Source organism: Geotrypetes seraphini, chromosome 10, assembly GCF_902459505.1.
Source record: "Geotrypetes seraphini chromosome 10, aGeoSer1.1, whole genome shotgun sequence".
NCBI classification, from domain to species: domain Eukaryota; kingdom Metazoa; phylum Chordata; class Amphibia; order Gymnophiona; family Dermophiidae; genus Geotrypetes; species Geotrypetes seraphini.
In genome coordinates, this window is record NC_047093.1 from 49,941,708 (window position 1) to 49,954,967 (window position 13,260).

Genomic DNA, 13,260 nt, shown 5'->3' on the forward strand with positions numbered 1-13,260 from the left:
TAAGTCAAGCTCCCTCCTATTACACCTTCAGAAGAGTGTTAAAGACTTGCCCCTTCTCTTTATAATGACTGATCACTACCCAACCCCCTGTCTAGAATCTGCTTGCAAATGTAGCAGCTGATCACAGCTTATTGTAAGCCACAATGATTCCTTGTAGAAAATTGCAGGATATAAAAAACTATATGGTATGATGTAAAACAAGCTATAATGACTGGTCATGGTAGATTTAGACTTTCCAGGGTTTAATGGGCCTGTTGCACCTGAATAGTTTCTGGTGCCGTTGGGGGTATGCTCATCTTTTGCACCACCTCCTCACAATTATTGTACTCTGGTCGTTCAGGGATATCTCAAAATCTTAAATTATTTCTCTTGCTTCTATTTTCCAGGTCTTCAAAGAGTGCCTTTCAGTGGCAGCCTCCCGACACTTAGAACCCAAATCAACTTCATTGTGCTTCTCCAAACCCATTTCCTCCACTCTATGGTCCAACTCAGAAATATCACCATGAAGGTCCATTGAGAGTGTTGCTAATTACAACTGGATGCCCTCCCCCACATTGGTTTTTATTTCTTTCATCCAGTTCCTTAGCTCATCTAAGGATTAGCAAGGCATGGGGGCCTTTGAGAATCTTCATGGAGCTCCCTCTCTTGTTGCGTAGTTAACACAGATGTTGATGGTGTTGCTGCCATTTTTTATCTTCAGCCCCACAACCGCTCTCCAAGACTGGTAAATGAACTCCTACACGATGTTATAGTAAGCCACCAATTTATTAATTTGATCCTTTGCTAATATGATTAGGGGCTCAAAGTAGCACTAAAAGATTAATCAGATCCAGCAGCACCAAATAAAATTTACTTAAATCACCTAAGTCCAAATGGAGCTTCACAATCAGGCAGCCATATCAAGCAATGGCATCACTTCCCCCCCCCCCCAAAAAAAAAAGAAAAAAATGTGTTCAAAGATTTTCAATGTATTAATACCTTTAGATGAAGAAAAACAGAAATTGAATTTGTCCTTAAAGAACATTCTTACTTTTTTATGATAAATTGATTATAAAAATAAGTCGGGACCATACCATACCAAATTAATCCTTTAATTGGTAGATGGTGAAACAGCTGCTTTACCTAACGATGTTGAATGAAAGCAACAGTGTCAAGTAACAGGCATTTGGAGTTGCAGATCTCCCATAAGAGCCATAGAAGACACATGTTGCTTCTGAGCAACAATGCCAAATAAAGGGCTAAACTTTGTAGATAAAACAGTAGAAAATGTTGCCTTAATTAAGAAGGGTCTGGAGAACACTACTATCTCTGTGGCATTGTAAGGATTTGCGACCTACCCATGGACTTAGGCCAAATCTTCAAGATGCTACACCACCTACCCGTGGATATAGGCCAAATCTTAGATCACACTCTAGGCCTATCAAACAACTACTTACTGAGGATTAGGCCAAAGGCCAGCATTCATCCCCTCAAGGATTATCTAAGGAGCCCTTGTCTCCAAGAATTCAGAGACAGTACTCTTTTGCACTGAAAGTCCTATGCATAGCCTCCTCGTACCCTCAGGGTGAGGCCACTCTCCATCCAACCAACAGTCCATGGCCCATAAGGTCCCATGTGAGGGAACTCTCTATAACCCTTTAGTTCACAGTCCACTCTTCCAAAGTCTCTTTACTAGTTTCCAAAGGTAATTATGCTACCCATTCAAGCTTCTGTGCAAATGAGCATGCAAATCAGTTCAGTCTATTGGGAAAGATTCAACTTCTCTCCCCCCACCCCACACATACACTGCCTTCTTTAGGAGCCTGCCCACCCTAGGAAGATATGGGTAGTCTTCCTGCCACCATCTACCTAGTCTCCTGTAATGACTAGTAACTCCCTAAGCAGAAATTGGGATGACTGAGCTACCCTAACACACCCATTTGATTTTCAAAAATGCTGTTGGGGACCCTGCAGATCCTCCGTCATCTGTGACGGACCAAATACCCCATCACAAGCACCCTAGGGCTAAATATAGTGTGATTTGTTCCTATAAAGGGCAACCTGGATTTTGAACCAGGTATGGATTCTACAGTTTTTTGGCATTGGGCCCAAAAGGACTTGTGTTATCTTCATGAAGTACTTACAGAGGAAGGAGGGCTTCAGCTGTTCATTTATTTTCAACAGCGTTATCACACTTCTGGTGCTGATATATTTGCATTTTTACAATTAGCTCATTATTTCCCTCCCCCCCCCCCCCCCTTTTACAAAACCATAGTGCGGATTTTAGCGCAAGAATTAAGGAGTCTTTTGACATACCTTCTTTGGATCCCGTCTTAACATCATGTTTGGTGAGATGCTTGGAAGATCTTATTCCACCACCTGAATATGCTGATGTTGCTGAGAAATTAACATCAAAGTTGGGCACCAACAAATTATATTTTGAGAGCGCTGCAGCAGATCCTTCTTTTTGTACATAGTGCAGTTTTGAGGGACTGTCAATACTGCATTATTCAAAGAGCATATTTTTTTCACAACAGGCTTATAAGGCTTGATGTGTAACTTTGTGCTGCTGCCTCAAGTGTCTTTGGGTGGAAGATTTTTCTCACATGCCCTATGGTTGTGCCCTGTGATAGACATTTTGGATAGGAATTCACAGCTAACTGGAGCAACCCTGCACAACATACGACTCCTGAGCCGTATGCGGCCCAAAACGGCTTTCACTGCGCCTGGCTCTCACTCTGCTCTTCTGCTCCCGCTCTTCCCTCCTAGTCTCACCTTTAAAAGCGCCGCTTTCGAGGACCAACAAGCTAATTACGACAGCATGCAGAGCAAACCTAGCAGGCCGCTGTCAGTCTCCGCATACGTTCCCTCTGCCACGGTCCTGTAATTAGCTTAGTGGTGGACCGTGGAAGACGACCTCGCTGGGTGTGGGAAGCAGCAGAAGTAAGGCCCTGCCTGTCGCGAGGGCCCCGGCGGGATGCTGAATCAGGACACCGGGGGGGGAGGAAGAGAGACAGAAAAGGACCTTGAGGAGGGGCGAGCAGGCGGGGAGAGAGAGACAGAAAGGAACTTTGAGGAGGGGTGGGAAAATAGACTTTAAGGCAGGGCAGATGCTGGGACTAGAGGAGGTAGGGAAGGGAAACACCCTGAACCGAGGAGAGATAGACACCAGGCCTGGAGAGGGGAAAGACAGAGAGTGAGAGAGACAGAAAGACCTGGATCAAAGGTAGGAGGACTCAAAATGTTAGCAGAAGGAAGATAGAGAGAGGGAGAAACCTGAAACTAAGGGGAGGCAGATGTTGGACTTGGGGGTATATAGAGGGAAGAGAGAGAGAGACTGCAGAGAAGTGGAAAGATTCTGGACCAGGGAGGGAGGAAGGCAGGAGAAAAAGAAAAGCAGAGAAAGACCTGGAAGAAAGGACAACAAATGCTGGGAGGGGAGGGGTTGTAAGCAGAAGAGAGACAGGGCCAAAGGGGAAAGACAGGAGGCAGATGCTGGACTATGGGAGGTGAAGACAGAGTGGGAGAGACCCTGAGGAAGAACAGAGAGATGGAAGATCATAACAGAGGAGGGAGAGAGAGGGAGACCTGGAACAAAGGTGGTGGTAGGTACAAAGGAGAACTGACACTGGATCTGGGGAGGTTAAGCAGAAGGTAAAGAGAAGAGATCTGGACCCGATAGGGATGGATTGTAAAAGGAATGTTGGATACACAGGCAGAAGGAAGTCCAGCCAGAAACTAATTAAATCACCAGACAACAAAGGTAGGAAAAATGATTTTAATTTCAATTTAGTGATCGAAATGTGTCAGTTTTGAGAATTTATATCTGCTGTGTGTGTGTTGTGTGTATATGAAAAATGAAAGGAAAAATTGCATTACAATTAGTAAAGGGAACAGGATCTGGGGCACAGCTTGGGTGGGTTTAGGGCATAGCTTGAGATGTCTGTGGTTGGGGGTACTTAGCTTGAAGTAGTTGAGAAACACTGTTGTAGGCAATCAGCTGCCGCCAATGCCTCTCGTCTCCTGCCCTCTTCCCTGCTGACACCCCCTACTAGCATCTTAGGGCCCATCTGGAAGGCCTCTGTGCATGCATGGATGTCATTGTGATGATGTGACATATGCGCGTGATGTCATCACAGTAATGTCCGCGCATTTCCGGGTGCCTTGAGCCAAGCCATGGCCACTACTTGCAGCCCTCACTACATTTTCCAACTTCATTTCGGCCCTGGATCACTTTTGAGTTGTGCAGGCCTGATCTAGAGGGTAAATTGTGGAGAAATATAGCCTATTTTTCTAGAACCTTCATGTTTGGTTTGTGGGTCAATTTTCCATATCAGCACAAAGGAGTATGAATGCTGGTGAGTAAATCTTTCATGGTAGGGAAGAAGTGCCTGTTACAATGCTGGACATTGTCTATACCTCCATCTCCTGGCTTTGGAGAAATGCCTTTCATTCTTTTATGCTGATGGAAAAGGGTTACCAGAATTTTTTTATTGGAAAAAAAAAGATGAGGCCCTGCCCCATTCTTCCCACAGCCATGCCCTGTTCTGTCCTCAAGCCCCACACAAACCTCGTCTCTTCGGAGCCGCACAGATGCAATGCAATCATATCAAATGCATTTGTGCATTTGTGCGATGTCATGTCGCATTTGTGCATGTGCAGATCCCTCCAGACATGGCCCATCTGGATGCCTAGACAGTCCTCTTAAAAGAGGACATGTCTGGATAAATCTGGACATTTGGTAACCCTACAATGGAAGTCAAAGAGGCTAGACTTTCTCTCAAATGGAATAAACAATTGTGACTTGTTTGGAAAGTAAATGTATAAACTTTGCCTAATAGTTTAAGAAGTCAGGTTATTAACTCTTCACATGTAATCCTTCTCTTTCACCTTGGGTGGTGGGGGAGGGTGGAAGGAGGCTTGCAAGATATTGGGGAGGTGGGGTTTAGAGTAGAGAGTTGCACGGGGACAGAAATCCCGCCCATCCCCACCAGGATCATCTCCGTCCCCACAAGGATCCTCTCTGTCCCCACCCATCCCCGCAAGGAATTACCTCTGTCCCCGCCCGTCCCCATAAAAAGCAGCAATTACTTCTGACAGGATCATCAATTCCACAGTTTCTTTTGTGCTTGCGCTGCTGTTTTCCTTGTGGAATCTCTTTGGTCTAACCCTTTTTTTGTTTTCTGTTCAGGTAATTAACTTATAACCCCCCTCTTTTACTAAGTCTGACGTGTTCATTATATTATATGGATGAACCCTGCTTCCAAAGCCTTCCATCCCCGTGGGTTAGGGGGGAGTCCCGCGGGATTCCCGCGTTCCCGTGCAGACCTCTAGTTCAGAGTGGTAAAAGGTAGAAACTTTGATCACGTAGTAGTAGTAAATTGCAGCTTCTGGTTTTAATTTTCTTATGGAGTGATGTAGTAGAATCCAGGGGATTGAGAAGGAAGGAAAAGGTATTATGGGATGGAGTCATTTATTGATGATTTGATGGGAAAAATTTTAACAGACTGTTCTTTGATGTTTGTATACTGGTTTTATTGACAGTTACTAAAAATTATTTGAACATAAACTGAAAAAAAGAAAAGAAAGATAACCAGAGCTTGAATTTGTTTAGTTCTGAAAACCTGAGGTTGCATCAGTTATCCTTTAAGAACTCATTCTGCTATGGAATAATAAACAAACTAGTTTCTTAAGATATTAAATATTAGTTTTCTTTGTTAGAAGAATGAAAGTAGTTTTTCTTAACAAAGCACCCTGTATTTCATATCATCAAATAATTCTGTTTAGGAGAAAAATGTTAACGGGTGGCAGTGCATTTAACAGCACTGAGAAATGTGGAGTCTACTAGCTTTGGAAAGGCTGCAGCCTCCTGTGCATAATGAGGGCTCATTAATCACTCAGCACCTCCTGGGCACAGCCAATCAAACGCACGTTACCATAGAAACCACCTTTACCCTCCAGAGCCTTCAGGCATTTTTTTTTTCTGTTTGGTTTTTTTTTTTCTGGGAATTCTTGGCAGGCTGAGATAGGAGGAGATTCCAAACAAGAATGGCTGTGCTGTTTCAGGGACGGATTTCTAACCAGGAAAGAGAAGGCACTAAAGGGGCAGTGCTAAGAAATTGTGTAAAGTAATGGAGGATGGGGGAAGTTAGACCTCTTTTGCATTCTGTAACATATTAATTGGTATATTTCCTTTGCTTTTCCTTTTGCCTAAAATCTGTGGAGAGTGAGGGTCATATTTTGGCACTGTCCACGTTTATGTTCCAGAGACAAGATAGAGACAGGCAATTGGGGAGAACGGGATAGCAAAAGAATTAAATAAATGCCTGAAAGCAGCCCGCCGCAATGGAATGAATTTTCTAGAACGTAAGAATTGCCATTCTGGGGCAGACTGAAGGTCCATCAAGCCCAGTATCCTGTTTCCAACAGCGGCAACCAGGTCCCAAGTACATAGTAAGACACAGATAGTAAAACATTATATGCTGGAATAAGCAGTGGTTTTCCCCAAGCCATCTCAATAATGGCCTATGGACTTCTCTTTTAGGAAATTACCTAAACTGTTTTTTAAAACCCACTAAGCTAACTGATTTCACCACATTCTCCGGCAACGAATCCCAGAGTTTAATTACACTTTGTGTGAAAAAATATTTTCTCCAATTTGTTTTAAATCTACTACTTAGTAGCTTAATTGAATGCACCCTAGTCCTAGTATTTTTGAAAGAGTGAACAAGCGATTCACATTTACCCTTTCCACTCCACTCATTATATAGACCTCTATTGTATAAAGTGCTTCAACTACAAGATAAGTGCTTTAAATTACTCTTTGAAGAACTGTATTGCTTACTGAACATGTGCAATGGTCACAGCCTTCAAACACTTGGGCCTGGATTCTGCCTGGCGTCCTATACAGAATCGGGCCTACCCGCCTAAAATAAACCCGATTCTGTAACCGACATCCATGTTACAGATGCTGGTTACAGAACCGGGTTATTGTAGATGCAGCCGCTATACTTATCGCGGCAAGGGATATCGCTGCCATGATAAGTATAGGGGCCCCCATTCCCCCACCCCCCATGAATGATTGCGGCAGAAGGGAGCCCAATCCCTCCTGCCCGAAGACCCCCACCCCATCCAAAGTACTCTGGCAGGAGAGTGCCCAACCCCTCCTGCTGGAAGACCCCACCCCCTCCTGAAGTACGCTGGCAGGAGGTGCCCAACCTCTCCTTCCGGAAGACCCCTCACCCCCCGAAGTACGCTGGCAGGAGGGTGCCCAACACCTGCCGGAAGATCCTCCCCGCTATCACCCCCCTCCCAGAATCCCTCCCCTCACTGACCTTAGAAGTTGGCCAGACGGGTCTCCGGACAGCCAGCAGGTCTGCCTCTGTCAAAATGAGGCGGGCCTGCCCCTTCCTGGCATTGTGTGATGCACCAGGGAGGGACCTGTGGCCTGGGTACCTAAGGCCCCACCTATGGATGGAGCCTTAGGCACATGGTCGAGAGGTTGGTCCATGTGCCTAAAGCCCCACCCATAGGAGGGGCCTTAGGCGCCTGGGCCAATCAGGCCTTAGGCCCCTCCCCAGTGCAACCCCGCCTCATTTTGACAGAGGCAGGCCTGATGGATGGACAGAAGACCCAGCCGACCAACTTTTTAAGGTCAGTGGGGGGACCAGGGGGGGTTAGCAGGGAGGGGTGGCTTCGCAGGGGGGCATCTTCCGGCAGGAAGAGTTGGGCACCCTCCTGCCAGCGTACTTCGGGTATGGTAGGGGGTCCTCTTTCTGGAGGGGTTGGGCTCCTTCCTGCCACGATCATTCTTCGGGGTTAGGGGGTCTTCAGGCAGGAAGAGTTGGGCTCCCTTCTGCCTCGATCGTTTGGGGGAGGGACTGGCAACTGCGGCCACTATACTTATCGCAACAGGGAGATCCCTTGCCGCAATACGTATAGCGGCTGCATCTACTTACAATGTAGACCAGAATTTTGCTGGCCTACATTGTAAGCATCTCCCGCTGGCCTAGGGAGATGCGTATGGCCACCTAGGTTCACCTAAGATAGGCGGGCCTCTCTAGGCTCCCAGAGGCCCCTTCAATATAGGTGGCCTTCCTGGCTTCCATTTGAGACCTGAGTGGTTTTTAAATTTGGGTGTATTTGTTACAAGGCATGCTTTGGTTTATTGCCTTCTTATCTGGTATCTTATCTGAAATTATTCAAGTCAAATAAATGCACAAAAAACTCTGGTATGTCCATCTTCCCTGCTCTAAAGGCTTGTCATTATAAAACCTTTCTGGACATGACATTAGCTTATCAAGCGGGGAAGATGAACTCCTGGTTGTGCCCTTTGATTGTCCAATCTTACTTTTATCTGAAATTTAGGAAATTATTGAAAACTTACCTATTCGATAAGCAAGAATGTTAATTTTTAACTGTATAATAACGATGGTGTATTTTAATTAGGTATTTGCATTTTAATTGAATTGTATTTTTTAAATTTATATATTTAAATTAGGAACATGTTTTTTTAATTGAATTTCTTCACTGAAATGTCTCAGTTTCTCTTGTTGTGAACCGCCCAGAACTACTGGCAGGGCGGTATACAAGAAAATTAATTATTATTATTATTATTATTTTTTAAACGTGCAACCTGATTGGCTGGTTTTACAGCTGTAGGACACCTACAAATGACACCTATTGTAACAGTCTGAAAAATTCAAGATTAATCTCTGAGCACTGTTCTAAATGCTATGTGAATTCTATTATTCTATCGTTCTACAAATGCTAGAGTGCCTCTTCAGTGTTTGTTTAGTAAGTGTTTAACTGATGCCAAGATTGTCATAACTGAACTCCAAAGCAGAGGTCTGTGGAAAGATCAGTGAATCCAGACAATCTTCAGTCATTAAATCAAGAAGCAACTAAAAATCATCTGTACTGTGTGAAAAGGATAAGGGAGTGCTGCTTGTATTTCAACTGTGTAACTGTCTAAGGAGGTGAAATATTTGAGGGTCTTAGTGGATTCCCGGCATGTAGGTGCAGTGGTAAAAAAAAGATTTTTTAAGCTGTGGTTGCTGAGCAATTTGCGATCTTATTTGTCAGGTACTATGGGCTCCTTTTACGAAGGTGCACTAGCGTTTTTAGCGCACACACTGGATTAGCGTGCGCAAGCTGTAAAACTACCACCTGCTCAAGAGGAGGTGGTAGCCGCTAGCGCACACGGCATTTTAGCGCGCACTATTCCACGCGTTAAGGCCCTAATACGCCTTCATAATAGGAGCCCTATGTCTAGGACCATCTTGCAAAGTGTTTTGCTATCATGTCTTGACTACTGCAATTTGGTGCTTCTGGGCGTACCTGCATTGGCTTTGTGTGCGCTGCAGGTAGCTCAGAATTTGATTGTTCGAACTTTGTTTTGAATAAATAAGCATGATCATGTGACAGAATGTTATATGTCATTGTATTGGTTGAAATTAGAATATCAGATTCTTTATAAATTATTGGTCACAGTGCATCTTTGTATTCAAAATCAGGTGCCAAAGTGTTTATTATGTTTATATTTTATTGTGACCCGCCTTGGGAAAGGCGGGATATAAATAAATAAACTAAACTAAACTGCCTTTTGATTACTGAAAAGAAGTTTACAGATTCTTATAAACACTATAGCTAAAAATCAACATAAGGCAAAGAAGGAGTTGCCACACCTCAGTAAAAAGTGCAACATTTACAACGAGTCCAGCCCAAGCCAGCTAGTGGTACCTTAAAGAATTGTTTGTAAAAGGAAAAAAAGGTTTATTCCAGCATTATGGCACAAAAAAAACAACAGACACCAGCCTTGCAAAAGGCACAGAAATAAGGGTACATGCTTTAACTGAAATGGCCGAGGAGAATTATGAGAAGTGCAAAATTACTTTATAACACTAGAAAGCTTAAGGACCAAAGTGACACAGCAGATAAGTGATCTCAAATTCGCAGCTTGCCAGGTACTATTTTGAGGCCGTTGGTATGTTTATCATAATCACAAAAGTAAAATAAAACAGTTTCTTGATCATATATCTCTTTAGCTATAAATTACAATATTATTATTATTATTAAGACTTAGCCAAAAATAAATATTTATAAACTATAAAGAGTCCTCATGCAAAATTGTCATTTCTTTAATAAGACATTAACTATTTTTTTCTGAGGCCCTTCAAGTACCTACAAATCCAAAATGTGGCCCTGCAAAGGGTTTGAGTTTAAGACCACTGGTCTAGGGTAACGTAGTGCTTTATGATAAAATGTTTTTATACTCATAACTATCCAGACCGAGTGGAGATATCCCCAGGCCAGGGCTGGTGAGAGGTTTGTATTTACATGCATTCCTTTGAAAATGCAGCCATATGTGCATGTAATAATCCCAAAATTTTGTATGCACTAAAGTGGGTGTACATAAATTTCCCGGGTTGATTTCAAAACAAAATAACGTAATTACATTTGTTTGAAATTTTGCTAAAGTTCACACAGGAAAAGGTATGTGTATACTAGACTGCTTTTGCATGCATGCATTTATAACATTTTCCCATGCTTATAAAGTGAATAATGTATACAAGCAGAGAGTTACCACCTTTACAGAATGAAGAGGTCTTCAGTTATTTCAGCATATTCCTTGCAGTTCTTGTCTCCAAAGGACAATCTATTTTGTTAAAAATTTTACATTTGACATCACAGCTACATTACTGTAAGTAGCAAACATGACCTCACCATAGTGACTAAAAAAGGCAAGGACACCTTTACAAAGTACTGCAAGACATCTGGTAAGAGGACAAATTATTCTCTAGAAATGGGAAAGCATAGAACTAGCATGAAACAGTACTAAACGTTTTATTTTTAAATTCTTCTGGTGTACAAGAAAGCAATAAGACAGAATGCTAGAGTGCTGTAACATGAGAAATAAAGACTACACCCTGGGTGTGATACAGATGGACGAACATGTCTTCCCAATGGAAATTATGTAAACACACTTATATCACTGTACCAGAAAAACACCAGGATCATATGGGACATGCCCTTTCTACTGACAATAATGTTGGATGCAAGAAAACAAAACATTGTAGTACAGGAGAAAAGTACAATACATTTTTAATAGAAGTGATTATTCTGGGAGAGGGGAGTATTCTGAATGGGGGATATTCTAAGTCTTGTGAGGCTGATTGACTTTATAAGGGTTTGTATAGTTTTGATAAGTTGCATGATGTATGCCTTTTGTCTATGCTGTTGATACCTGGTTGGGGGTAAAATCTTAAATAAAACATTACAAAAAGAGACGAGAGTATTCTGTACTACCTCTGGAAAGACAAGATCCTGAAACATTAACAACAACTAGTACTAACTACTCCTACTTCTTATAACTTCTAAAGTGCTGCTCGATGTAGGCAGCACTATACATTAAAACATTCAAGAGAGGGTCCCTGCTCACTAGAACTTACAATCTAATTTTTAAAAAAGACAAACAGGATAAGTAGGGGGTTAGGGAGTTTATCAGGCATGGGGGCTAGAAGTTAAAAGCATATCAACCAATCAGGATGACTTTTATTCAGTGCAATCATTGTGGTGCTTTAATTGCAAGGCACATTGTCTGGAGACATAGGGCTTGCCCCATCTGTCTTCAGCTTTCTAGTATTAAGGAAGAGCTCTGTAAACTTAAGCAGGAATTGGATGCAATCAAAACAGCTTCCATCACTCCACAGAATCATACCAACTGTCTCCAGATTTCTATATTAAAGAGGAATGAAGTAATCTTAAGCAGGAATTGAATGCAATCAAAGCACTCTGCAGAGTTATACCAAATTACCACTGCTGCTTCAAAGAGTAATGCAATCAAGGAATAAATGGATCACAGTAAGGTCAGGTAGACTGCAACATGTGACGCAGAAACATCCACCCTCACAGTTGCGCCTACAGAATTCTTTTGCTCGATTAGAGCATTTCAGTGCTCAAGAAAGAGCTGAAATGGAACAGGAATCAGTGAAGGTAACTTGAAGAAAATCACCCACAAAGGAAAAGTAAGAAAGCTCAATCCAGAAAATTATTGCTTTTAGGAGATTCCATCATCAGAGGCAAGTCACACAAGTCAAGGAGCCTAAAATAGTGAAGTGTCTCCCAGGATCCTCGGCTACCAGGAATACCAAACAAATACTGTCTATAATCAGGGAAGAAACCAAGAATTCTAAAGCTGATGTTATCCATTTGAGATCAAATGGCCTTGCCAAAAACTCCACTTTTTGTGCAGAAAGCTTATTAGGAGCTATGGGAGGGTTTAAAACCTTGTGTAAAGACTAACTTTTTCAGAAGTACTGCCTACATATGGATAAGGAGAGGAAGGAGTTAACATCACAGAGGACTTGAATAGATGGCTCCAAGCTTGGTGTCATCAAGAAGGCTTTAGGTACATAGGAGGATGGGGAAATACATGGAAAGACAAGAGACTATATGGTAATGATGGCTACATCTTACTATAGCAGGAAAAATAATCCTTGCTGAGAAATTTAGGCAATATGTTTCTAGACATTTAAACTAGAAGATGGGGGTGGTGTATGTATGAAGGACAATTATGGAGGCCACTCCAACAAAAGACAAGATGTGATGGTAACAAAGATAACAATGTAAACAATATTAGCAACTCACTTCTTAGCAATGTAATAAGAAGTGAAACTAAACAAAAAAACTATACAAAAAAGAGAGTTTACCACTGAGAGAGCTAGAACACAATGACCACAAACGCTCGCAGTTTAAGAAACAAAGTTCATGATCTGCAAGCCCTGACGTTAGAGGCAGACCTGGATATTGCTACCACAGAGACTTGGTTCAGTTAATCCCATGGATGGGATGCAAACATACCAGGATATAATCTTTTTAGGAAGGACAGAGATGGTCAAAAAGGTGGAGGTTAGCTCTCTATGCAAAGATCAATAACCAAGCGACTGAAATGCAGGGGACCTGGGAAGAAGTAGAAGCGATATGGATCGCTGCAGAATCGGAAATAAGTAGGGAGATTGTGGATGCCTTTCAAGAGGCTCTGCTCAGACAAATCATAACGGAATCCACGATGGAAAAAGCAATACTGGATCTGGTACTCACAAATGAGGAGAATATCTCTAATATTTGAGTGGGTGCCCACCTGGGAAGTAGCAATCGTCAAATGGTTTGGTTCGATATAACAGCTAAAGTGGAGGGTGGCCACACAAAACTCGGAGTCCTAGATTTCAAACGTTTGGACTTTAGTAAAATGGGAGAGTACCCGAAGGAAGAGCTGTTAGG